The following is a 26,120-nucleotide window of genomic DNA, read 5'->3' as shown; positions in this document are numbered from 1 at the left end:
TTTTTATGGGAACTAGTCATTTTATTTAAAAAATCCATGCAAGCTTTCAAACGGAAGTTCAACCTCAGGCATAGGTGTTCAGAGCCAAAATAAGATAAAATTATAAGTTACTACAGATACATAATGAGTTCTGCACCTCTTTAGAACAAATATAAGTAATGATAATTGCAGAAGTAGTGATTTGTGAAGGCAAAAGCGAGAGAGAGAACATTTTTATCAGGTTTGGCGACATTGTGTTTTTGTTTTGTTTTTCTTCTTTGGAATATTTTAAGAATATCATGTATTTTTCACACAGAGAGAAACATGGCCAAAGAGCTAATTAGCAGTGTGTGAACTGAATGGGAAGAGTCAGTTTATTTTGAAGGGTCATAGCTGAGCATACGTTTTGCATGTGAAAAGGTCCACATTCTGTTTCCAACATCTCCAAGTAAGACAGGGGCTAGGACCTGACTGAAACCCTGGAGAGCTGCTGCCAGCCAGTGGAGACCAAATGGAGTGATGGTCTTTCTGAGTGTAAGGCAACTTCCTATGTGTCTGGGGTGAACCCACGCTGTTCCCTAATGCAAGGCCGAGCAATCGTTTTTCTTTCCAGTCAATGTGGTCCTAGATAAGTGGTGATTAATGGATAATCAGTTGCATCAGAATCTTTGCCTTTTGGGGAGGTTAGCCACTAGAGTGCATGAAACTTCCTTGGAAGATGCAAGACCCAGTTGCCTAGGCTTAATGTATCGATGAGGGAGCACTACTGCTGAATTAGCACATCTTGTGTATATACATCATGCTGTCAGGCCACTGTGATGTTTTGCTAATGAAATGGATTATTAGAAAGATGCCACAAGTTCCCATTCCTCTGCCTTCCAAAGGAGTCTGATCAGTATAGGCTGTCCATGAAAAGATGGAAAGAATCAAAACTTTGCGACTGATTGGATAATTTGTTCTCTGGCCCTCTCACAACCAAGATAAATCCACAGGACTTCTCAGAGCTTGGTGACAATCATTTCATTCTTCCATCAGACTTTCATCTTCCTTGGGTTCATAACTAATGTAGGACTGACCCATACAATGTATTTTCTTTGGTTTGCTTTAGTGTGCAGGAATGATGGATAAGCAGCCATTTTACAGCAGAAATGTGGGCTAGCCCTTCCCAGGAAACCCGTCCTTGATATATTTCCTCCTGCCACTTCATGGCCTTCTCTGAGAACTGGAAAGACCCAGAATCCATTTGTTATTCCATATGTGCTCCCTTCATACTTGACTATGACAATTGTAAGTAATATAATAACATGTGAAGTAGGCATAAGTCAATAAAGCAAGGAGAGGAAAATCCAGTAGGAGAATCATGATCTTTCGGCCCTCTTACAAGCAGACACCAATATTAGTCTTAGAGGACAGAAAAGTAAATGTTTTGGATTGAAATGGTGTGGTTTTCGTTCGAGGGCAGAAGAAAGTCTCAGCCAACCTAGATCTATGGAAAGGGAAAGGAAATGCTCATCAAATGCACTAAGCCAAGCATTCCTTAAAACATAATGAAGTGATATTTCTTCATTAGTGTCATCACTATATAATATACAACTACGGGGCAAAAATAAAAATAAAATAAAATAATGGCTTCTTGTTTAAAAAAAGGTCTCCAGTAAGAAGTGGGTTTCCACACACTAAGATAAAGGAAATCACGGTGTTTTCCTAAAAAGAGAGGGGGGGGAGGAGGAAGGGAAGGGAAGCAAATGATTGATTACTAAAGCTGTAATTCAATCACAGGATAATCTGATGGTATCTCAACCTGCACAAGATTTCCTCTGGAAGTTTATGATATTATCGGTATCCTTCAGCTGAAAAATAGCTTGGTCATTAATCTCTTCTACCCATTATTCTCCACCGATATAATGACAAATGCATTCATATGCATAGCCCCCTTGACAAGTTACTTGTGTGAAGGGGCATTGTGTGATTAAAGGGGCTGTGGGGCCGTGGCTCTGCACCCACCTCTGACATGTGGCTTTCCCACACAGACACCCTCCCATCACCCATGCATCAGCACAATTGTCTGAGGCAGGATATCCAATGAGTGAAGAATACTCCAGATCATGGAATTGTGGCTGTGCAAGGTTCAAGGATGCAGGAAAGCCAATGAAGTTAGGTTTCCCCACCTCAAATGTCCAAACTAATGTCTGGGCAGAGGAAACAAAGACAGAAGCTCATCACCACATCCCCTTTTGTTCTGCAATGCCCCTTCACATCAATACTGCAGCTCCCAGTCTCTGGTGAGATTCCACAGTCTTTCTCTTGTCTTTCGGAGAGAAATTGAAATCATTTTTTTTTAAATCTCAGCACGCTTTTAGCATGTAATTATGCTGCTGTTTTTAGACGAATTCGATCGACTGCTGTTTTTGATTGCATTGCTTTTATTGGCATTGTTTTATAAATTTCTTGCTGCTGTTATTGCCATGTATATTTCTACTGATACAACAACTTCTGGGGAGAGAGAAAGAGGTGATGCTTTATGTCAGCCATCCCCATCTTGTGTCCTCCAAATACTGTGGACTACAACTCCCATAAGCCCCTGGTAATATGGCCGGTGCCAAGGGACCATGGGAATTGGTGTGCAACAACATTCACAGAGAGCCAACTTGGGGGGAGGCTCTTGTAGGTTGTTATTTTAAGACTCAGCCAGCTTCCAGGAGTTCAGAAATGGATGAATGAAATATGTGTGTACCTAGGTGAACCTTAGGTAAAGATTTCATTCACATTTAAAGCAAATGTCAAAGTGGGATAAGCAATTAATGAGTGACTGCTTTCTCTTTCTTAGCTAATAAAACAGCAAACGTCAACGAACTTTTCCTATTGTGATGCGTTTGTGGGTGCCAAACCTCTAATCCCTATAATCCTAGCAAGGGGCCATTAAGAGACCGGAAGAAAGAGGGCTCTGTGCCAGAGGTCAAATAGTTGGGGGCCCTCCTCCAGCTCTCTAATGGTTAGAAGGACAAAACCTATGTTTTTAAGGGCAGAATTGGCTGTGATGTGAGCTAAAGGAAGAAGCTGAAGTCTGGAAAGGCAGAGAAAAAAGCCATGGCTAATTTCTGCTTGAAGGGACATGGGTGGCGCTGTCGGTTAAACCACAGAGCCTAGGACTTGCCGATCAGAAGGTCGGCAGTTCGAATCCTCGTGACGGGGTGAGCTCCCGTTGCTCGGTCCCTGCTCCTGCCAACCTAGCAGTTCGAAAGCACGTCAAAGTTCAAATAGATCAATAGGTACTGCTCCAGCAGGAAGGTAAACGGCGTTTCCGTGCACTGCTCTGGTTCACCAGAAGCGGCTTAGTCATGCTGGCCACATGACCCGGAAGCTGTACGCCGGCTCCCTCGGCCAATAAAGCAAGATGAGCGCCACAACCCCAGAGTTGGCTACGACTGGACCTAATGCTCAGGGGACCCTTTACCTTTTTACTAATTTCTGCTTGAGTCCGAGACTGTGGCTATGGGAGAAACAATACCCTTTTGAGGAGTTAATGCTGTGAACCCCTTCATCATAAAGACACCACGGTCTCTGATGTGCCTCATTCCCAAAAGGAAACACAAACCCTGGGACCCCTGGAGTCTTGCAGCGTTTGAAGATTAGGGTGGCGTATAGCACTATATAACACTGATCACCCAAGCAGAACTTCTTTAATTTTTGTTTTTAGAAAAATACACTTCTTGTGGTGCCTTCCAAATATTGTTGGAATACAAATCCCATCATCTTAGATTTTTGGCCATGTTGGCTGGGGCTGATAGGAAGAAGAATCTGTAGGGTACCACACTGGCTTACCTCTGCTGTATAAGGGAAATTGCTCCGCAAAAAATATGCATTTAGCAAAATTGCATACAAATGTGTATCGGGAGAAATTTGCACTAAAATGCTGGTGAGTTTACACGAGAACTTAAAAAAAAATAAAGAATCACAAACCTATGGAGAAATGTAGAGAACTCTAACTTAAAATTGGAAAACCGGAAAACCAAAATGGACAGATTTGCCCATCCCTAGCTTAGAGTGTATATAAGTTTGAATTAAGCAGGCACCAAATGACCCTGGCACTAGTTTTCAGAGCCTGATTCTAGAGATCTGCACACACAGATGGCAATATGATTAATGCTGCGATGGTGTTCTAAAGTGCAATCTGGCAATGTGGTGCCACAACCACCCCTTTCCCATGTTTTGAACTGTGCTTAAAGCCACTCTGGTTTCAACCTGCCAGTATAGCAGGGTGCCTTATCACTTAGCCAAGACATGCATCTGTGGCTAGGCGAGAGAAACCGTACATAAAAACGAGCCCATCACAACAAATCTATATTCAGTAAAGTCAGAATTAATGAGGTTGCTAGGATGGCAGCACATGGGATAAGGGGGAAGAAAAGAGTCCAGCTAATGAACCCTTTCTGATATGTATATGTTAAAAAAAAAATCGCAATTAAATATAACTCCACTGGGCAGACTCCCATTAATGTTTCACCTTCAAGACTTTCAATCCCTTCTAATTACTATTAACATTAAAAATTAATTAGATAAAGTCAGGAATATTAATGAAAGATTAAGTAGCTTTTCTTTTAACATAGATCTCCAAAAAGAAGAAAGAAACAGAGATGGGGAACAATAACAAATGACTTCTCCCTCCAGCACTGTCAAATAGCTTCTTATAGCTCAGTCAGTAGAGCATGAGGCGCTTAATCTCAGGGTTGTGAGTTTGAACTCCAAGTTGGGCAAAAGATTCTCACATTGCAGGGGGTTGGACTAGATGACCCTTATGGTCCCTTTCATCTCTGCAATGATTCCATGAAAGTACCCACCTCAGAGCTTTCAAGAAAATTCATCTCACAGACGACAGCTTTTCTCACACTTTTTGATTAACAACCTTAACTTTCAGTTATACTTCACAAAGCTGGAGAAAAGAATGAGTGAAAAATTAGCATTGATCAGAATTTGCATAATCAATTGGAAGGGCTCACTGGTAGAGCAGCTGCTTTGCATGCAGAAGGTCTCAGGATCAGGCCCGGCCCATTGATGATGCAGGGTGAGGTACCCCCATTCAGCAGTAGAAGCCCAAGAGGTGTCACCTACATCACCTGTGCTGCCTGCCCCCTGCCATTTCCAGCAACACCAGTGAGATTTCAGTGAAATCTGACAAAATCTTGTGAGTTATCACCAGAACCGCTGCCACTGCTAGCACTTCATGGATGCCAATGCCAGTGCTTTGCAGTTGCCGCCACTGCCGCACAACACAGGTAAGAGAGGCACCAGGGGTGAGGTAGCAGCAAGGGAGCACTGGGGAGTACTGGGATGGAGCCAAACAGGCCACAACTCCCCTACTCAGGATCAATCCCTGGTCAGGGGAGGAGGAAGGTGTGTGTGGTGGGGGCGGTCCGCCCCAGGTGCCACCACTGAGGGGGTGGCAAAATGCCAGGCAGCACTCACCACAGGGCCTCCAGCACACCTGAACCATGCGTCTCTCCTGGGAGTGACATGGTGGCTTGGGCGCCCGCAGGCTCCACGGTCCCCCAAACGGTCGCCCGCCATCTCCCCTCAGCTGTAGGGTGACTGAGTGGGAGGAGGCAGGCAGGCAGGCTCCTCAGAGACCCCACAGAACATCCTGCCCTGGCTCGCCCCGCCCCGCGGGCAGCTGGCCCCGTCCCTGGGCACAGGGCACACGCGCCACCCCAGGCGCCCGATCCCTTGTATCTCTCGGTAGGGCTGGAAATGTCCCTCATCTGGAAACCCTTAAAAGTTGCTGCGACTCAGTGTAGACAATGCTAAGTCAATGGAGCAGTGGTCTGCCATGCCAAAGACTGGCAGGAGACAGCAACAGAGGCAGGAAGTGCTCAGTTAGCACCATAGAAGCCGTAGTGAGAAGTTAAAACAGCAGAATTCAAACCTGGAGAAACAGCGACATTAATTTAGAGCTTGTGCAACAACTATGTAATGTCTGCACATTTTAGGACTAAAGATACCGGTAATTCATCATCAGCCGGCTTCCACCCCCAAGTCTCTGCAAGACAATCATGCATGTTTTGAGACTTTCTTACTTTAAAGGCATAACCATCTTCCTCCACTTAGATAATGTTTCTGAAGGCAAAACATTTTTTTTTTTTGGTCTTGTGATTCATGCCTTGCATTATATGACATTTAAAATCTGGCAGACATTTTTGGCATTTTAGAGGTGGCTGCAATTTTGCAGTTGCTCTATAGTAAAGAGTGAAAGCAGTGTCGTGCAATAACCAAACAAACAGTGCCAAGGATGTGAACTCCAATTCTTACCCTTTTGCCTTCCCACCACCCAAGAACTACCTCCTAATGCCAAATTATTTTTGAAACATGCTAAGCCTGAATGCAGGAAAGACAGCAATTTCAAAGCATACCACCCAATGCTTAGACGCAAAGATTCTAATTGGCTTGGGTTGCTCACCTTTTCATTACCCAAATCCTTCAAATGCTCCTGGCAAACGTTTTTCTCCTTTGTCTTTAGCAAGTTCAGAAAATTGTCACAGCAGCAAAAGAGGGAACGAGAGGGCAGGGAGAGGCAGGAATGAAGCGTATGATCTCCCACATGGAAGGGAGATATGTTTCCCTACTGCTGATCATATTTTCTTCAAATTCAGTTTAATCTCATGGGATTGAAATTATAGGAGCGACTCAAGTTAATTGCACATGCTCATAAAACCACATAATCACAGAAATACAGGAAGGTCATTCAGGTCACACTCTTTCCCTAGAGCAGGATCTGTCCCGCATCCCCATGCATCCCTAAAGGATAATTAATATTATGGTGCAATGTGACCTGTAATCAACCACAACACTGCCACAACCAGACAATTGCCTGGGTGTGAGGTCATACGAATGAGAAGCTGGGAGGGTGAAGGAAATCTTTCCTAATCCCAGTAAGCCACTGCCAAGCCACATCATACAACTGAGAATCGCAAATGTACACGAGGGGAGGTGAACTTTTCACCTGGCTGGTACATTTCTTTGCCTAATACAGGGCTGGTGAAGTTGTGGCGCTCCCGTTGTTGTTGAACTACAATTCCCATCATCCGCAACCATTGCCCGTGCTGGCTGGGAGCTGATGGGAGTTGGAGTCCAGCAACATCTGGAGGGACACACCTTCCTCACCCCTGGCCTAAACAGAGTGCCTGTCAAAGCTGGCCTATCCATGAGGCAAGGTGAGCCGCCTTGGGTGACAGGATGCACAGGGGCAGCAAATCCAGCCTCCAGGGAATACAGCACCCCCCTGCCACTGCTACTGTGGCAGTGACAGCGGTGGCACTCTCTTTAGAGGCCAGATCTGCTGCCTCATTGGTCAGCCCCTCTCCCTGCGATGCCACCTGTACTGTGGGCTCTTGGCAAATGGAAAGCACTTCTGATTTTCTCCCAACCTTGTTCCTGATACAGATATTTATTTCCCCCTTCTTCCTGATGTATATCTTCACTCACTCCTTCTTCCCTGGTGAGAGGGGGACAGGCAGCACAATTCTGTGGTTCACCTCAGGTGCCAAAATGTACTGGGACAGCACCAGTTCCTGCCCATTAAGCTGTACATGTGGGAACTATATCCAGGCATTCAGTGAATGTACTATATGGACTGAGGCCTGCTGCCTCACTGCTGTGTTCATTTCATGCACTTCTGGACATCTGAAAAGTCTTTGGCATGTTAAGCAAAATATATTCCCCTGGTAAAGCCAAGCCAATGTCATCACACACACAACAAAATCACTAAATGCAGCCCATCGTCTCCAAGTGTTCGTACATCCTCATAAAATCAAATGATGGAACTACACTAAATAGTCTACCCCTACCCCTTTCTAGGGACGCGGGTGGCGCTGTGGGTAAAACCTCAGCGCCTAGGACTTGCCGATTGTATGGTCGGTGGTTCGAATCCCCGCGGCAGGGTGCGCTCCCATCGTTCGGTCCCAGCGCCTGCCAACCTAGCAGTTCGAAAGCACCCCCGGGTGCAAGTAGATAAATAGGGACCACTTACCAGCGGGAAGGTAAACGGCGTTCCGTGTGCTGCGCTGGCTCGCCAGATGCAGCTTGTCACACTGGCCATGTGACCCGGAAGTGTCTGCGGACAGCGCTGGCTCCCGGCCTATAGAGTGAGATGAGTGCACAACCCTAGAGTCTGTCAAGACTGGCCCATACGGGCAGGGGTACCTTTACCTTTACCCCTTTCTAGACAGGGATAGCCGAACTTCTGTTGTCTATGCTCTGGTAACCTCTAGATTAGATTACTGCAATGTGTTATACATAGGGCTGCCTCTGAAGATGGTTTAGAAACTTCAGCTGCTGCAGAATTCAATGGCCAGGTAGCTCACCCGGACAAGATGATTTAAGCATATATAACACCAATCCTGGCCTGACTGCAGTGGCTGCCTATGAGTTTCTGGCCCCAATTCAAAGTGCTGGTTTTGACCTAGAAAGCTTATTATGCCCCAGAATCACAATACCTCAAGGACCGCCTCTCTCCATATGAACCAACCTTGTGATCATCACCTGAGGCCCTTCTTCATGTGCCCCCTCCATGAAACATCCGGAGGGCAGCAACACAAGAATGGGCCTTTTCTGCAGTGGCTCCCCAGTTGTGGAATGGTCTCCCCAGGGAGGTTCTCCTGGTGCCTTCGTTACATATCTTTAGGTGCCAGATGAAAACATTCCTCTTCAACCAGGCCTTCAGCTATTAATCAATCTATGATATTTCAAACCAGGGGTGTGGTGGTCAGGGAACTGACATCAGAGACACGGGAGAAGGAGAGGGTCTCAGACTCTGCAGGTGAAGGTCCTAGCACAAGGGGGAGACTCAGCTCGGTGGAAGGGGAAGGAAATACGCGTGACACCAAGAGTCCAGGAGAGCAAGGGGAAGAGGAGGTGGAAGCGCTCCGGGATTCTTCCCTGGAAGTCAGTGAAGAGAGCCCAGGCACTCCGCTACCCACGCCCACCCTGCGCAGGAGACTCCCGTGCAATGAGAGGCGGAGACGATTAGGTGTCAAACAGCTTTTATGCTGGCAGAGGTTTAAGAAACGCCCACAGACAGATTCTGCCAGTGACTGAGGCAGTCAAGCGGAGATGGGCTGTGCAGTCCGAAGGATTTAACCAGGCAACCAAGCACCCAAACGGGGTCGGTTTACGCACGAGTAACTCCAAACCACTACAGGTGGGGATTATCTTTCTCCAGTTTTACTGTTATTGTATTATGTATTTTGTGTCTTACGTTGTAAAGCAACCTGTGGTTCCTTGATGAAGGGCAGTATATACATTTAATAAATAATAATTGTCATCTGTTCAGCGTACATGCGTTCAGTGTATTTACTCATGCGATCAGTCCATTTAATTATGCCTGCTGGTGTAAGTTAGCTTTTGGACGGGATCCCACTTGGCAGCACAAAGAGGATGATGTAGTTAACAGACCTGGAGAAACTCATCTTGAACTGCTAAAGATCAGCAGCATGTGCTGGGTAGAGAAATTGCACTACTCCACACTGACACCTTTACAAAAGTTTGGAGGACTACTTTTTACATGTAGTCACCAAGGGATCAACTACTCACACAGTGATATGTTAGGGTTGCCATAAATCTGGAATTTCCTGGACACAGCCGGAATACGGCAGTCGGAAGCAGCGTCTGGGTGGAAAATGCTGAGATGTCCGGAAAAATCCGGACATATGGCAATCCATGTGGGAAGTCTAGATTTTGCTGACAAAGAGCTCAACAACTTTGTGCAAAACTAAAAGAAGCTCAACAGCTTCGGGGGGACGGGACCCCACAAAAACTTTCACTTTTTGAAATACGGGAACTCTATGAAATGTGCTTACAATGAACATTTGCACAGGTAAAATGCATGATTGTCACGCCAACTTTATTGGGGTTCTTCTGTGCACATGCACTCATTCTGATGTGCACTTACACAAAAATAGCATGAACATCTATGAATAGCTGGAACAGGTAGGGTGGAAGGCAGAAAGGAAGTGGAGCCAGAGCCAAAGGCAGGAAACTCCAATGAATTCTGGCTTTGCCCCTATCCTCCCACTTCTTGAGTTCCACAAGAGCAATCCTGAGACTGAGGAGGAAACCGAGAGGCTGTTCCACCTCCTAGGATAGGTGTCAGTAAGGAGGTTAGCAGGTGGGGGCTGGCTGAGGACAGACTTTGGCTGATGGGGCAGAGTCCCCTTTGCATTAATGGACCAGCCTCCATCTACCCAGGATGGAATTTACCATCAGTGCATGAAACTCATGAAACTTGAGCCTCTGGGACCCCGGAAATGTAAGTCCGCCACTGGATATATGTATTAGGCTGTGGTTCTTGTGGAAGCACAAAAGAGGCAAGGAATGTTGTGTTGGTCATAGAATTCAGCTTCCTGAAAATGTCAGGTCAGGTTTCATTAGAAAAGGCAGATCTCTATCGATCTTGGTTAAAATTCCAAGATAGATTCCAATGTGTACAATGGTATGGTTGAAAGCACATGGGAAATGACTTCTGGAACCTAAGGGAGAAAGGGATTGTAAGCCAAGGCACCCAAGGTGATTTACAATTTTAAAACAGTACAACCAATGAATGCTACAGAATGTAGAACAACAGAGGCTTTTGAGGGCCAGTTGAGGAGATGATGTTATCTGTTCCCTGACCTGGGCTTCTCCTGTTCTTGATATAAGAACTTTGAGTCTTTCCCCTTTCCTAGGATTAGCAAAATGAAAATAAATTAGACAAATGAATTGAAAAATCACAGAAGGCTATACAGTGGTACCTCGCAAGACAAAAAACCCGCAAGACAAAAGGGTTTTTTGTTTTTTGAGCTGCTTCACAAGACGATTTTCCCTATGGGCTTGCTTCGCAAGATGGAAACGTCTTGCAAGTTTGTTTCCTTTTTCTTAACACCGTTAATACAGTTGCGACTTGACTTCGAGGAGCAACTCATAGCACGCGGTGTGGTAGCCTTTTTTGAGGTTTTTGAAGACTTTGGTGATTTTTGAAGCTTTTCCAAAACTTTTCCAACACCGTGCTTCGCAAGACGAAAAAAATCGCAAGACGACAAAACTCGCGGAACGAATTAATTTCGTCTTGCGAGGCACCACTGTACTACTTTAGGATGAAGGCATGCAGACAATAGGAAGTGCAATATACATTGTTTCAACCAATTAATTTTGGTGAATGGTTTTCCATCACATTTACACTGCATGCCTATTTGCATGTTTTTTTGTCTAAGCACAAATCAGCCAGCATAGTGTAGTGGTTAGAGTGTTGGAATGGGACCTGGGAGACCAGGGTTCTAATCCTTAGGAAACTCACCGGGTGACCTTGGGTCGCTGCCTCTCAGCCTATCTCACAGGGTTGTGGTAAGGATTAAATGTGCCACCTTGAGCTCCTTGGAGAAAAAGGCAGGGTATAAAAGCAATTTTAAAATATATACACAGTCTCAGGTGCATGCAGGGAATGTGCATAGAACAGAACAGGACTGTGGCAGCAAACTTCCATTTAACCATCAATATGTTCTCTTTGTTGGTACAAAATGTTCTGTGTATAAGGTCTCTTTGTGCAGTCCCAAGCCTGGTGAAAACACTGCCCACAACTGCAGGTACAGCAGCCATGTGGGGCTAAACAGCATCTACAAGGCCACAGCTTTGGGTGGAATTTGTTACCTAGGTGCAGAATCCTGTTTGGTTTGTTTGTTAACTCAGAGTACACACAAGGTTGATTCCTGTTTGTTGTTTTCTCTTACTCTCAAGACTATGACAAACCTTAATCTTTGGAAGGCAATTTGGAAATTTTTGCAAAGGGCAGAAGGAGACAAGAGAATTCTCTAACATTTGGGGCTATTGCACCCTCTGTTCTAATGCCTACACACCCAGTACTTTTTGTTTGCTGAGAGCAGGAACTAAATCCATCTGTGCATGCCCACGGGGAGTTAGTTGCTGGCTCTTTTTCATGGAGCACAAAAGAGCAGAAAGCTCACAGCTCCTCCACTAGATAAAAGAGATGGGCTGAATTGCAAAAAAAAAATAAAAAATGGGGGGGGGGGAATGACCAGTTTCAGATCTTGTGTGCCACTGTGATGCTTTCATCTTCTCCTCCAGAACAAGTGGTAGACAAAGGACCTTTAAATATGTAACTGGTTGGCAAGACTGTTAATGTAGAACAGCAACCTGTTAATGAAAAATATTTCCCCTTCCCTTTCTCCAGAGTGGTCTCAGGCGCCATCTTTATTAACAAAGTACTGTACTTCTTCCAGGAGCTCAAGACATGCTCCTTCTGAATATCTCTGATTCAGCTGCAGTAAAATGCATATAGATATTGATCAAAAGAAATCAATAGGCCTGCACAACCAAGTTTTACACATTCTGTAAAAAATATGTATCTTCCTCTGATTTCAGTGGAACAATGACTTTCGGGAGTTATTGTGAGGATTAACTGGGATAACCCCATTTGCACCACACTGATCTAACACTGCTGTTTGAGGTGGGATTTTGCTTCCTCTCCAGATTTTCCCAGTCCTGCTGTTCATGGCAGGATTTCTGTAGCTAAAACATAGTGTCTTGTTCCTCCTCCCTTTTGTATCATGTCACTTAAACAGTGGACCTGAAGGCAGGGACTGTATTTTCCCTGAAATAAGCGTCTTTGGGAGCCTTTATCAGCTGAAGAGCAGGATAAAAATGCCAACATTTACTCACATTTATCTCCTCTTACTCTCAATTAGGGATGGCCAAATCTGTCAATTTCAGGTTCTCTCAGTTTCTCACATGTCCAGGGACGCTATTTTACTAGAAAAAGAGGTGCCACAACTCACCATGGATGCCTCCCTTGTTCTCTGAGAATGGCAAGGCGCCCACCTGAGAGGGGCTGGAACTGAATTCCAGCGAGTTCCGGCTGAAAGAAACACCCTGTGTCCAGCCTTAAGTTTAATTTGCTATTCCTCTCCCAGAGCTACAATTTCCCAGAGTGGTTTAACAATCAGTCCCACTTCACAGAGAACTCAAGGAAGTGTACCTCTGGGAGGAGAACTGGAGTCTCCTAACAACTCGTAGCACTTTTATCAACCTACAGCTCCCAGGATTCTGTGGGGGAAGCCATGACAGTTTAAAATGGTATTGCAGAATTTTAAATATATGGTGTGAATGAGTCCAGGAATGTCAGAAGGATCAATCAAGGGTACACCATTCCTGACACAGGCCTTTTGCTGCTTATTATTCTTGTCTCCTGCTTCCTCCCCTTCTCCTTCTCAAATACATTTCTGCATCTTTTCCCAACGTCATTTTATGAAGCTGCACAATTATGGTCCTACATAACTTTTTTCCTTTCATGAAATTATCAAATTGTATTGCTTGGTTCTTTTGTCTCTGGTTTAATAGAATTAAAAGTGTTGGATAGCCACAACTAAAATTAAATGAAAAACAAGAGGGGAAGCTAAGAGAGGCCCCCAAGAGAACTGGCTGTACCGTGCAGCCTTTTCCTGTCTGGAAAATCAAAAGATTTTCAGTAAACTGTTTGTGTGCTCAATGTTTTGGCAAGTTTGCCAATAAAAGCAGGGAGTCAACATGTATCATCAGCAGGTCTTTCCCCCCTCCTGCATGGCTTTTAGCAAATGTAATTGCCTTCAGACAACTCAGGGGTCGAATAACTCCATACCCTCCAAAATTTCTCCAATGAAAATAGAGGCATCCTAAGGAAAAGTGGGACATTCTGGGTTCAAATAAGAAACTGGGATGGCTTCTCTAAATCAGGGACATCCCTGGAAAGTAGGGAAACTTGCATGGTCTGGAATAAGGGTGTCTTTTCCTAAAGAAATAGGCTGTGTTGTTGTTTTTTAAGTTGACAAAATTGCCTGTAGTGACTGGTGCCCATTGGAACTTGGTAGGGCAGAAGACAGGAAGACCAACAGTAGGTGGCGCCAGAGACAGGTGTCCCCATCCTCCTTACAAGGAGCAACTCTGAGATTAAAGGAGAAGGAATCTGATAGGCAGGCCATCCTCTGATTTGGTTGTAAGTAAGAAGGCAGGCAGGTGTGGTCACTGTCCCACAACACAAGACACTTGACCAAACAAAGCAAATATGTGTACAAATTCCAAGCAGCTTCTACAGAAGACACACAGACAGGGTATAATATCCTCCGTTTTGATGCAGCCAGCTACACAGATCCCTGGATGACAAACTACTATCTCTCAACCTAATATACGGTTTTAAAAATTGCTGAATGAATAACAAGGGATAACCTAGTCAGCCTTTCTCAACCTGTGGGTCCCCAGATGTTGTTGGACTACAACTCCCATCACCCCTAGCTAGCAAGGCCAGAGCTGAGGGGATGGTGGGAGTTGTAGTCCAACAACATCTGGGGACCCACAGGTTGAGAACCGTTTCCTAGCTGAAATGGGGAGCACCTGCAGCTGAGAGAACATCTGCTTTGTATGCCTGACATCTCCAGGTAATACTAGGAACATTCCCTGGGTGTCTGGTTGGGCAACCCAATGCGTTGCCTGATGAGGCTTGTCACAGCTGCAGGAGAGTGCAGCAGGCCCCACCAGTTCCAATCGCACCGTGTGACGTCATGCGCACACTGTGTTGGGTCGCATCGCGCCATGTGCCATCATGCATGCGGCGCACGTGATGTCACACATGTGCACCAAGCACCCCCAATGTGGGGTGGAAACTTGTGCACCTGATCCAGTCAGTGTAGACAAGCTGGAGTGACCAGTGTTCTGACCCAGAATAAGGTCGCTTCCTCTGTTCCCATAACGTGATATACGTTGCCGTAAGTTATCTGAGGAACAAGGCGTGCAATTAAAAACAAACTGGCTCTTCTGCACTGCTAGTTGCAATTCCTGCCAGCTCCTTTTGTCCGAGTGCAGCCTCCAAGGAGGTGGGGGAATTACAGATAGTCTAATGGAGCCAAGCATTCAAAGAGATGGTATACTTTCCAGGGGCAGAATAAGGGGCATTATATCACCCAGGAATTGGCGGGGGAAACCACTTGAACAGTTTTAGCACAGAGAGCTCTTTTCCATGACTCACAGGTGAAAGGACAATGTGGGATCAGCTCAAATTACATGAGGAAGCAGATCCTTTCAGCAGGACTTCATTATGCGGTGATGTTCCTGATTCAGGTGTGGAAGAGCACTTTTGCAGAGCGCTGGTGACAAGCACAATGCAGATATTGCTTTGAGCTTTGGTATTCTATTTTCCCCTCCATCTCTTAGCTTCTATTGGCGTGCTTTGTTTTGCTTTTTTAAAAAAAGGAAGTCATATTTGCCACAGTTTCAAGGCAGAGCTAGCCTGGAATCTTTGTGTGGTTCCCAAAGTCGCAATTGCTTGCCATCATCTTACTGCACCTGAGAAGGCTTTTGGCAGAGAGGGGCTGAGACATGAAAAGCAGATGGGACACGGTGATTCACAGAGAGAATGCTAGACCAGAACTACAAATCTTTAGGGAGCAAGATTTGCAAACATATTTTTTTAAAAAAATAAAAAGTCAGTATACATATCCCACCACTTGTGAAGAGAGATAGAAAGAAGATACTCAGTTTGTGCCCCATTCCTGGAAGACACTAATTCTGCTCTATCTGGGTTGAACAAATAGTGTGGGGCCATTTCCTCAACCCACATGTGTTCAGTTAATTATATTAATATATCTTCCGCATGTACAAACTGGCCGTGTGACTGAGAACACTAGAAAAAGCAGGTTTCATCCCCTCAGAAGCAGTGCTTTCTCTACAATTTGCATCCAATTTTGACAGAAAATAAAAAAGTTAAGGGACTTCTTTCTTTTTTAAGGAAAGGAAGTACATTTTTAAAGGTTCCCTACCTGAAAACCCCTGGATGGATGTGCCTGAAACTTGGTAGACTTCATCCACCCTGGAAGAGCTCGTTTGCCTGCAAATTTCATCTACTTATGTAAACAGTACAGAACATAATCACAGCTGATTTTAGATTCCCCATTATAGAACTTTGGTTTTAACAAATCAGATTGGGACCCAAATAAGTAACTGAAACTGCATGAAGCTGAGCAGATCTGAAAAAGATCGGGATTCTTCCAGATATTACATATACAAGCTGAATCTTGCGGTTAGCTGAATACCGCTCATATACAACCATCATTGCTATAGCTTTATCCTCCCTGATTTATCTAATCCCCCTTTAAAATCACCTAACCTGATACAGTGGTACCTCAGGTTACATACGCTTCAGGTTACACACTCCGCTAACCTAGAAATATTACCTTGGGTTAAGAACTTTGCTTCAGGATGAGAACAGAAATCGGGCTCTGGCGGCGCTTCAGTGGTGCTTCAGGTTAAGAACAGTTTCAGGTTAAGTATGGACCTCCGGAACAGATTAAGTACTTAACCCGAGGTACCACTGTAATTGTCACAACTTGTGATTCATAGCTTAACTATGTTGATGCATGAATAACTATTTCCCTTTGTCTTTCCTGAATCACCCACATTCTGCTTCACTGGATGGGCCCTGTGTTCTGGCATTAATGTTGCACAATTGTTTCACCACAACTTGTGGGCTGAATTGGTCTAATGGGTTGTTTGTTCAGCAAAGATTATCAAGGCACTGGGACAGTTTGGGACAGGAGCCCAGACAGAAGTCTAAAACTCATAGAATCATAGAATTGTAGAGTTGGAAAGGACCATGAGGGTCACCTAGTCAAACCCCCTGCAATGCAGGAATATTTTGCCCAACGTGGGGCTCGAACCCACAACCCTGAGATTAAGAGTCTTATGCTCTACCGACTGAGCTATCCCAGATGCTTGAAATAAAAGGGGCGCATATAAAATGGAACAGAGCACTTCAAAGTTTGCGTTTCTTGAATCTGAAATCCTGGCATCGGATAAGAAACACAAAGGACACAGGATGAGGCCAGTGCTGCACTAAACTGCTCCAATGACTGATGCCCTAACTACCCGGTCCTAAGGTCATACTAATGCTATATCAGCACAGGCAATGGACTGCACTGCAAACATAGGACTGGGGTGTCCAAATGCATCCCCACTGCCTTCTCCAACCTGATTCCCTCCGGCTGATTTTGACTAGAACCACCTTCCGTCATCCATGACCATTGGCCATGCAGGCTGGAATCAATAGGAATTGTAGTCCAAAGGGCACTAGGCTAAGGAAAACTGACTTTTAGACAACCTAATTTAGAGCTGTGGATGAAAGGTGGAGAACTTGCCGTCCTCCAGGTGTTGCTAGACTGCAACTCTCACCATCCCTGCTGGCAAGGGCTGGTGGGCATTGGAGGCCACCAGTTCCCCATCCCTGCTGTAGCTGCCATGGCTTCTTTCCCCCTTCCCTTGTATCCATAGATGGGCACATTCATGCTGATGCTCCCGAAGCATATCAATGAAAGAGCGGAGCTAATAATTATAATCTAATTATCTGAGAAAACGTTCTCCTCGCCGCAGGCTCCCTCCCCTTCTGTTAAACGACTTTCTTTCCCCTAAAGTGGCAATCATGAACAGAACAAGCGCAGCATGGGATGTCACAGGTACAAAAAAAGACGGCAGCGTGAAACGGCAGAATCTCCCAGCATCTTCGATAATTGCATTCAGCGCCCCATTGATTATTCTGCAATTAGCAACTGTGTCTCTCCTGCCTCCCAGACGTCAGCCATACCCCTTAAGGATGCTGGATGTGGCACAATCACTACGAGTCACCTGAAGCAGGACAAAAAAAACCTATAGTGACCTTTAAAAATAACAAAGTTTTGATGTGCAGAAAAATTACAGTGCCACAGCCTACTCCAGCCAATAAAATCAGCACACACAGCGCTTGTGGCTCTAGAAAAACTGTGATAATATTTTTGTTCTGGCTATCTTGCAGTCAGAATATTTGTGTTCTTAGTAGCAGCAGGAAGCTCAAGGATGGGTAACTATTATCACTCCAATATGTTCCCACACATACTCTGACATCTCGGCTTCAGTTTTGCTGGTAAACATGGACCATGTCTTCACAGACACAGAGCCCAATGTTTTAAAAAATAAAAAATAAGAAAATAAGAAAGATCCAAGATACAATCTGCTTAGAAAGGCACTCAGATATAGCCTTGATTGTTCACAAACTGGCAAGATAACCGTCCTGATTTGACCAGAATTAAAGAATCCATCCTGGTATTTGGATGTCCTGTTTTCGGTACTGAGCTCCCGCACATGTCAGCTGGTTCCCACAAGAACTCAACTCCAAAATACACGCGTCTTTCATACAAAAGAAGGGAGAGCTGCTAGTGGTGCAGGCCAGGCTGCCCCTGCCAGGCCCAGAGACTGCGCCTCCTCCACCCCACGCCACCCCCACCAGAGGAGGAGGAGATGAAGAAGAAGAGGACAATGACAATTGAGAAGAGGAGGAGGAGGAGCTGGTGCAGCACTCTCTGAGAGAGCTGCTGCCAAGAATGGAGACGGGTTTGGGGCTGGCTCACACAGGAGGCAGCGAAAGACGCATGTCCCGGTTTAAAGCAGCAGAATGCTAGAGGGTATGGCTAGAAACTAGCATTATTAGCCTTAAAGGTTTGGAGATAAAGAATGCAAGATAGAGAATGCACAGGGATAGTGTGTAAAACTTGGCGCCAAAGTTTCCAAGTGTATAGGCTATGCTAACATTAGTTTTTCTCAGGCATTTTCTCCTCAAGCACCTGAGAGAGAAAGTGGAGTCACGGCCCCCACCCACCCCATTGGGCCTGCTGTGCTCACATAGGCTCCCCATTCTGATTCACACAGGGAGCATGCTGGACCAGATGGCCATTGGCCTGATCCCACAGGCTCTTCTTATGTTCTAATTCAGTCCCATTGGTCCGTCTAGCTCAGTATTATCTAGTTGGTATCAACTATCTGATAGCCTTTCTCTCCCAGGCCTATTTGGAGATACCTGAGACATTCTGCATTCAAGGCCGATGTTTTCCTCCTGAGTTATGGGCCCTTGCACTCTGGCCTGTAGAACTGAGTTATAGGTCTTCCTAGCGTGGGTTTGGAAATGTAGACAGGTGCCCACACACTCCCATAGGATTTAATTTCCTCTGATTCAAAGCAAGCATCACCCTGGGCTAGCATCCGCTATAGTCCCGCTTAAAGGAAAGCATATGTGGGTCACTTGAGTTATTATCTAACCTTCTCCAGGCACTGCAATTTATTATGGTTGTTATTTTTTAAAAAATCAGTTTACATTAGACTGCCCCAAGGCACTCATCATCACTTGTGGAACACATAGGGAGCAAGTGGCAAATGGGATTAATGACCAGGATTAAGGTCTGAGTCACTGTGGGGGTTGTTTGCTGACGTTGGCAGGCAGGCAGTAGTCACCACTCGTGTGGGGAATCAAATGCAAACATTTCAAGGTAAATGTGCAATCAAGCAAGCTTCTGTTTTGTTTCATCTTGCTTTAGATCTTGGAACGCCAGGCTGTTTATTCAGGTTTCTGCGTTTACCTGTTGCTGCCATGACTACACTTCCCTCAGCACACCTTAGCTTAGTGCTGGTTGAAGGCACCGGGAAAATGATGGCCGCCTTCCAAATTCACCTGCCTACGTCAATATCACATTGTTTAATGGTGCATTGCACCGTGTGAACTCTTTGGCAGAATATCCTAATGTTTAGAGGAGCTGGAGAACAATTGCAGCCTGTCTCTTCCGCCAGGCTTGCTGACATGAAAAACCTGACAGAGAAGCTCCAAACAGAACATTCCTAGCAGCTCAACTTACCCGCCTGTTTAATGCCGAGGCTCTGAGTTTTCTCAGACTTGATTTCTGAGGCTCAAGTATGTAAATAGTACTTCAAGGGAACCACAAGTCAAGCTCAGCAGCCCATTTTCCCCTGATCATCTAGGGAAGGAATTGCACTCATATATTGCTTTCATGTGAAAAGGCATAAACTCAAGGCTGACTTGTTTTAAACGTTCACCTGGTAAGATGGTCTTATGACACCATCCCATATGATAACAGCCTCTTGAAAATCACCAGCTTTGTTTTTCAATAGCTTTCTGATTTGGGTTTGTTTTTAGCCATGGTAACTTACTTCTTGCACTTTCATCATGGCTTTCTCTAAGGTGGTGTTCATGCTAGGGCTACGCACCAGATTCTATTGAAGCCCAAATCGCAAGCCAACTCTGTTGGCATCTGGGCCTCATTTGAGCTGGTTGGAGAAAGTGCCAGATCACTACAGGTTGGGTTGAGTAGATCAGAGCCATTCAGGGCTGTCAGCAGGCAGGAAGGAAAGAGAGGCATGATTGAGAAGAAGGCTAAGAAACTGCAAAAAGAAGAAACCTATGAGGCAGCTACATCTTTGTAGAGTAGAAGATTAGGCAGGTCTCTCCTCCTTGCCCCCAGAAGCAACACAGGTGTTAAGTAGGAGCATAAAAGCCAATTCCTAGAGGTCAAGGGTTCTTTGCCCCCCCAATAAAATATTAGAGGGGACCAGGGCCCCCCAAAGTTAATGGGCATTGTCCATGCACCGCATGGTATGAGTGATTTTTGTGGGGCGGGTCTTACCTGCCCCCCCCCCCCAATATTTTATACAAGTTGGCACCCCTGAGTAGGAGTATCTGTTCCTGGACACATTCCCTCCTGACTTTATTTTAAAATAACGTTTTGAAAACTCTTTTAAAACCCTTCGCCCCACGACCCTCAAATTGCTTCAGGGTTGGGTGGGTGGCCCCCGGGCAACACTGGGTGAATCGGGCCAATCTAGGGTCTACAGATCAGGGGTCTCCATGCAGTCCTAGTTCATTGAGGTTCCTCCTACAAACACACCCGTTTTAGAATTACAACAATCCTGCAAGGTGGGTGAGATTAAGTACTGCGGTGGCCCACATGGTGAGGACCTCCAGGTGTTGTTGGGCAACACCTGTCAACCCCAGCCAGTAGGGTCAGTGGTCAGGGATGATGTGAGTGGTAGTCCAACAACATCCAGAGGCCAACATTATACCCCTCCCATCTGGCTGGGTTTCCCCAGCCACTCTGCGCGGTTCCCAACAGAATATTAAAAACACAATAAAAATCAAACATTAAAAACTTCCCTAAACAGGGTTGCCTTCAAAAAGTCAGGTAGTTGTTTATTTCCTTGACATCTGATGGGAGGGCGTTTCACAGGGCGGGCGCCACTACCGAGAAGGGCCTCTGCCTGGTTCCCTATAACCTCACTTCTCACAGTGAGGGAACTGCCAGAAGGCCCTTGGAGCTGGACCTCAGTGTCCAGGCTGAACAATGGGTATGGAGACGCTCCTTTAGGTATACTGGACCCTGGCTGTTTAGGCCTTTAAAGGTCAGCACCAACATTTTGAATTGTGCTTGGAAACGTACTGGGAGCCAGGTCTTTCAGTGTTGTGGTCTTGGTGGCCACTCCCAGTCACCAGTCTAGCTGCCGCATTCTGGATTAGTTGTAGTTTCCGGGTCACCTTCAAAGGTAGCCCCACGTAGAGCACATTGCAATAGTCCAAGCCCAAGATGAACCAAGTGGGGATTTGAAGCTAGGTTTCCTCAGTGCTCACTCTGTTCACCTTTTTGCATCATTCTGTTCTGTTTATATATCAGTTGATGCCTGGGCCGATTCACAAAACTACGTTTTGCAGGAGGGATTTCCCCCATGTGCGAAAGTGCCTGTGGCTGAGAAATGATTGCCTGTATGGAATGCGAAGCATATGGTGGACATGCATTCTTGCTGTGATCCCGATTTAATGTGCCCATCGCAAATACCTCCTTGGAATTTGGGTGAGGTGGAGCACACAGACGTCAAAGTTTCTACAATCTATCCAGGTTACCACACACACACTTTCTGGAAGTGGGCAAATAAAAACACCATAGAGTAGCAAAAGGAAGAGAGGGGGAGCTGGTTGTGTGCACTGTCTTAGTCAACCATCCTTAGTGTTTTAAACTTAAATGCTCACACAGAAAAACCTTTTAAAAAGCAAGAAATGAAACAGAATAGACTGAGACAGAACCGTACCAGATTGCATTGTTCTATTCCTTTTGCAAAACGCATCCAGAAGTCTGGTCCTGGAGTACAGTATGTATCGTCTTATTTAGAACAGGGACGGGCTAGTCTAAAAACAGCATACGTCTGCACACACACAGAGAGAGACAAATGTCTTAAAGGCTGGGCACAGCTTACCCTCCCTGAGCCCCTCTTCAGGGCTCTTCTGGCTAAAAATTCTTCAGATGTTCTTGGCTGACTGAAGCTATTTTCCTTGCCTGCCGCTTCCCTGTCTTAACGCACAGATCTACGGAGGCTAATGAATGCCCTGTATCCCAGTGAGCTGCTCTGACCTAGCTATAAAATGCTTTTAGTCAGCTAACTGGATAAAAGAGCTTAAAATAGTGTGGCCTTTACTTTTTTATCAGCTTAAAATTTTCCAGCCAACCGATCCTCTTTATTTATAGTTTGCTCTACTGTTGCAGATGGGCGGTTTTAATTCTAGGCTGATCCTCAGGAGGAGGAGGAGGAGGAGGAGGGGAAACCCACAAGATTTAACTCTGTACAATTCTTATGCCAAGGGCTGCCCCCAAACACCATGGCAGTGTCCAAAGGATGAGCTGTTAACTAGCTTGTTGGCACAGATCCTTTGGAGGGTGGGCCATAAGCAAAGGGAGAGAGCCTCTCCTTTGTATACAGAAGGTATCAAGTTCAGTCCTTGACATCTCCAGAAGATTGCTGCTGCCTGAAACCCTGGAGAGCTGCTGCCAGCCAGCGTACACAATATTTAGCTCTTATATTTATTGGTGTTCATATCCCACCTTTCGTCCAAGGAGCTCAAGGTTCTGCCCCTTAACCCCATCTCCTATCCTAATAACAACCTGTGAGGCAGGTCAGCCTAAGAGACAACAACTGGCTGAAAGCCATGGCCAAGTGGGGATTTGAACCCTAGTCTTCTGGGGCCTAGTCCAGCACTCTAGCCACTACACCACACTGCCATACGTCAGGTTCCTATGTTCCGAGGAAAACGTTTTTGTGGCTGTGGGTCTTTGAGCAATGCCAGTTGCTGTTTTCTATTCCCATTGTGAGCATAAGAAATGCCTTATTGTTTGTTTTTGTTTACACCGTAAAAGCTCTTTAATAAACATGATAATGAGGATCCCATGTCTAGAATTTGCCACAGTCTCGCACAGCCATCTCCTCCTCAGCAGTGTGCTTCCCAGATGGCGCAGAGGAATGCTTTCCCATGGGAGTTATCGGTTCGGCCCCAAGAAGGCGCACCACTCTCATGCGCTTGCCCTCAGGGACATCACATGTCAGCTTCTGCCTGGTACTCTGCAGCGTGGCAATGGATGCCAAGGTGTCTGTGTGTTTGTTTGTTTGTTTGTTTGTTTGTTTGTTTGTTGTGTGTGTGTGTGTGTGTGTGTGTGTGTGTGTGTGTTGCATTTCTCACATCTGTAATTCAAATGTAAAACTCAAACCAGCTAAAACATAGCTGTGATTTCAGAATGCCATTGTTCAGCTTCCCAACTCTCAGGGACAGCATTCACATGTGTACATGCACAGAGTGCTACAGAGGCTCAGAGATTTCTTTAGTGTGATGTGTGAAAATCATGAGGGTTTTTTGCAGCTATCCCTCTCTTTGCCCTTGGAAGCCCTATAAGAAGCGGCTGTAGGAGAGAGACTATGAACAATATCATGAAAGGGGGGTTTCCAGGACTAAAGTGAAACTGTGAAGCTCCCTTGTTATTGGATGCTGCATGTTCTTTAAATAAACTTGTTACATTCATAGTATTGGTATTTGGATTTGTGGTTTTTTGGTATGTTATTGGATTTGATATTTTTTTGCTATGTTGTGAAATTGTTCCTACATTATTGTTTTGCTATGTTATTACAATTTCTTTGGTAGTGTTTGTCTGAAATGTAGTCTTGATTTCTTTGTTGTAAGCAGCTTTGAGGTGATTTTTTCGTAGGAAAACAGCATACAAATGGATGTACAGTGGTACCTCGGGTTACACACGCTTCAGGTTACATACGCTTCAAGTTACAGACGCCGCTAACCCAGAAATCGTGCTTCAGGTTAAGAACTTTGCTTCAGGATGAGAACAGGCAGCGCAGCAGCAGGAGGAGGCCCCATTAGCTAAAGTGGTGCTTCAGGTTAAGAACAGTTTCAGGTTAAGAACGGACCTCCGGAACGAATTAAGTACTTAACCTGAGGTACCACTGTATGGATGAAAATACCCCCGGTAGACTGTTGCTTCCATTCTAACCATTAAGCCTGGAATGTCCATCCTTTTGTTGCTTACTTTTTACACTCCATTCAAGCATTTTCTCCAATTTACATCTGCTTTCCAACCCCAGACTTGATCTGAGGCAGTTGCCCCATACATACAAAACTTGCAGAGTCAGCCTGTCCAATGTAGGCCACTAGCCCACGATTCAGGTTTTCCAGGGCAGGGTCACTGTGCCTTTGATTAGAAGCTTCCTTCTCTGTGGATTCTAACTGCTCTAATTGCTTTCTGTTCAGCCATCCCAGCATTTTATTGATGAATTGCCCCTTAATTCCTTATAAAGTAGTCAGTGCCTGTTCCCAATGGGAAGCAGCCTTAAACTCCTTTTTTTTATATATAAAATTTTTATTAGGGTTTTTACATTACAAAATAGAAAAAGAAAAAAATACAAAATAAAAGTAGTTAAAAACAATCAATCTTTTCATCACATTATTTTTCTTTTACTTGTTTCCCGGACCTCCTCGTACCTCCCTTTTTTGTATTCCAGTTCAATTTATTAGCTCAGCAGTTTCTTTCCCTCTTTATTCTACCCTGATCTTTAATCTTAAGTTATTATAGCATTAAATTTTTACTTATAAAAAAACATTTTTTCATATTCTTTTATACCATTACAGCTAGAAACCACTTAATTTCAATCCAACATCATTCTAACATTCATTAATTTTACTATATCTCTGTAAATAGTCTTTAAATTTCTTCCAGTCTTCTTCCACCGACTCTTCTCCCTGGTCTCGGATTCTGCCAGTCATTTCCGCCAATTCCATGTAGTCCATCACCTTCATCTGCCACTCTTCCAGAGTGGGTATATCTTGTGTCTTCCAATACTTTGCAATAAGTATTCTTGCTCCTGGTATCTTTTATTTATTTTTTCCTTCTCCATTTTCATTCCACGCTTTTTAATTCCTCTTCCACTTGACTGCAGAAAAGCAATCCGTAGCAACACTCAAGGGCCTTCATGTGGAAACAACCTGCCTTTGCAACTGCCCACTCAGGCCTACATTTGTCTTTATAAACCAGGGACAATTTCCATAGAATATGGGAGTCATTTCCAGAAGACATATACCAGTTGAGGGCGGGAGAAGGGGAGCTTATTATTGTAATAGTGTGAATTTTCCTTTGCTCCTGTTTCTCTTTTTGTCCTTTAACCATTTCTAGCATCACTCCTTCTACCCTTGCTACCTTAGATTCCTGTGCTGCAGAGGGTTGGACTAGATGCCTCTTGGGGTCCCCCCAACTCTACAATCCTATGATCTGTAAAGGAAGAAAGAGGCTAGGAAAGTCTGCTTATGTCCTTCCTTGCACAACTGCCTTGCAAAGTAGGGCAGTTGTATCCCAAACTATATGGCAATCACTGCGACCACCCTCCACCCTTTAACACTTACAACCCCCCAGATGAGAGGGAATTCTGGGGGAGGGAGGGTCAAAGTGGAGCATGCCCGGCACTTCTCAGCCAAATTCTCCACAGACTTTATCAGAAACAACATACCCTCCAACCATAGCTGTCAACTTTTCCCTTTTCTTGCAAGGAATCCTATTCAGAATAAGGGATTTTCCCTTTTAAAAAAGGGAAGCGTTGACAGCTATGCCTCCAACATTTCTCCAGTGAAAATAGGGGTGTTCTGTAGCATGCAACTGGCTTTCCCACCCTGGAGGTTCAGCACAACCTGCCCTTTTCCCTGTGAAATGATATTTCTTTTTACATTTCTTGCTCTGCTCACTCTTGCCCCTGGCTCCACCCACTCCCAGCAGGCACTCCTTGGAAGGTTGCCCAGAAAGGAACCTTGGTCCGCAGCTGGAAAAGGTTGTTCAGATACCATACCCTGGGCATCACATTTTCCTCTGCGCAACCTGTTAAGAAGTAAAAGTGATAACTGCAAATTAAAGCATGGCACTTGGTTAATTTAATGTGGTTGTTAACCAATGTCTACC

At 45.0% G+C, this 26,120-nt stretch overlaps 1 long non-coding RNA gene across 1 annotated transcript; it reads right to left on the bottom strand.

Annotated features, from left to right (window-relative positions):
- On the bottom strand, positions 1-22,287 carry LOC144329317 (uncharacterized). Its single transcript, XR_013394804.1, has 2 exons — positions 22,099-22,287; positions 1-1,465 (listed from the first exon to the last, which is right to left on the bottom strand). It is a non-coding gene; the product is annotated as an uncharacterized LOC144329317 (long non-coding RNA).
- Positions 22,288-26,120: the final 3,833 nt, after the last annotated feature.

This window comes from Podarcis muralis, chromosome 12, assembly GCF_964188315.1.
Source record: "Podarcis muralis chromosome 12, rPodMur119.hap1.1, whole genome shotgun sequence".
Taxonomy (NCBI): Eukaryota; Metazoa; Chordata; class Lepidosauria; order Squamata; family Lacertidae; genus Podarcis; species Podarcis muralis.
The sequence above is the reverse complement of the archived record's forward strand: the minus strand, read 5'-3'. Positions and strand labels throughout refer to the sequence as shown.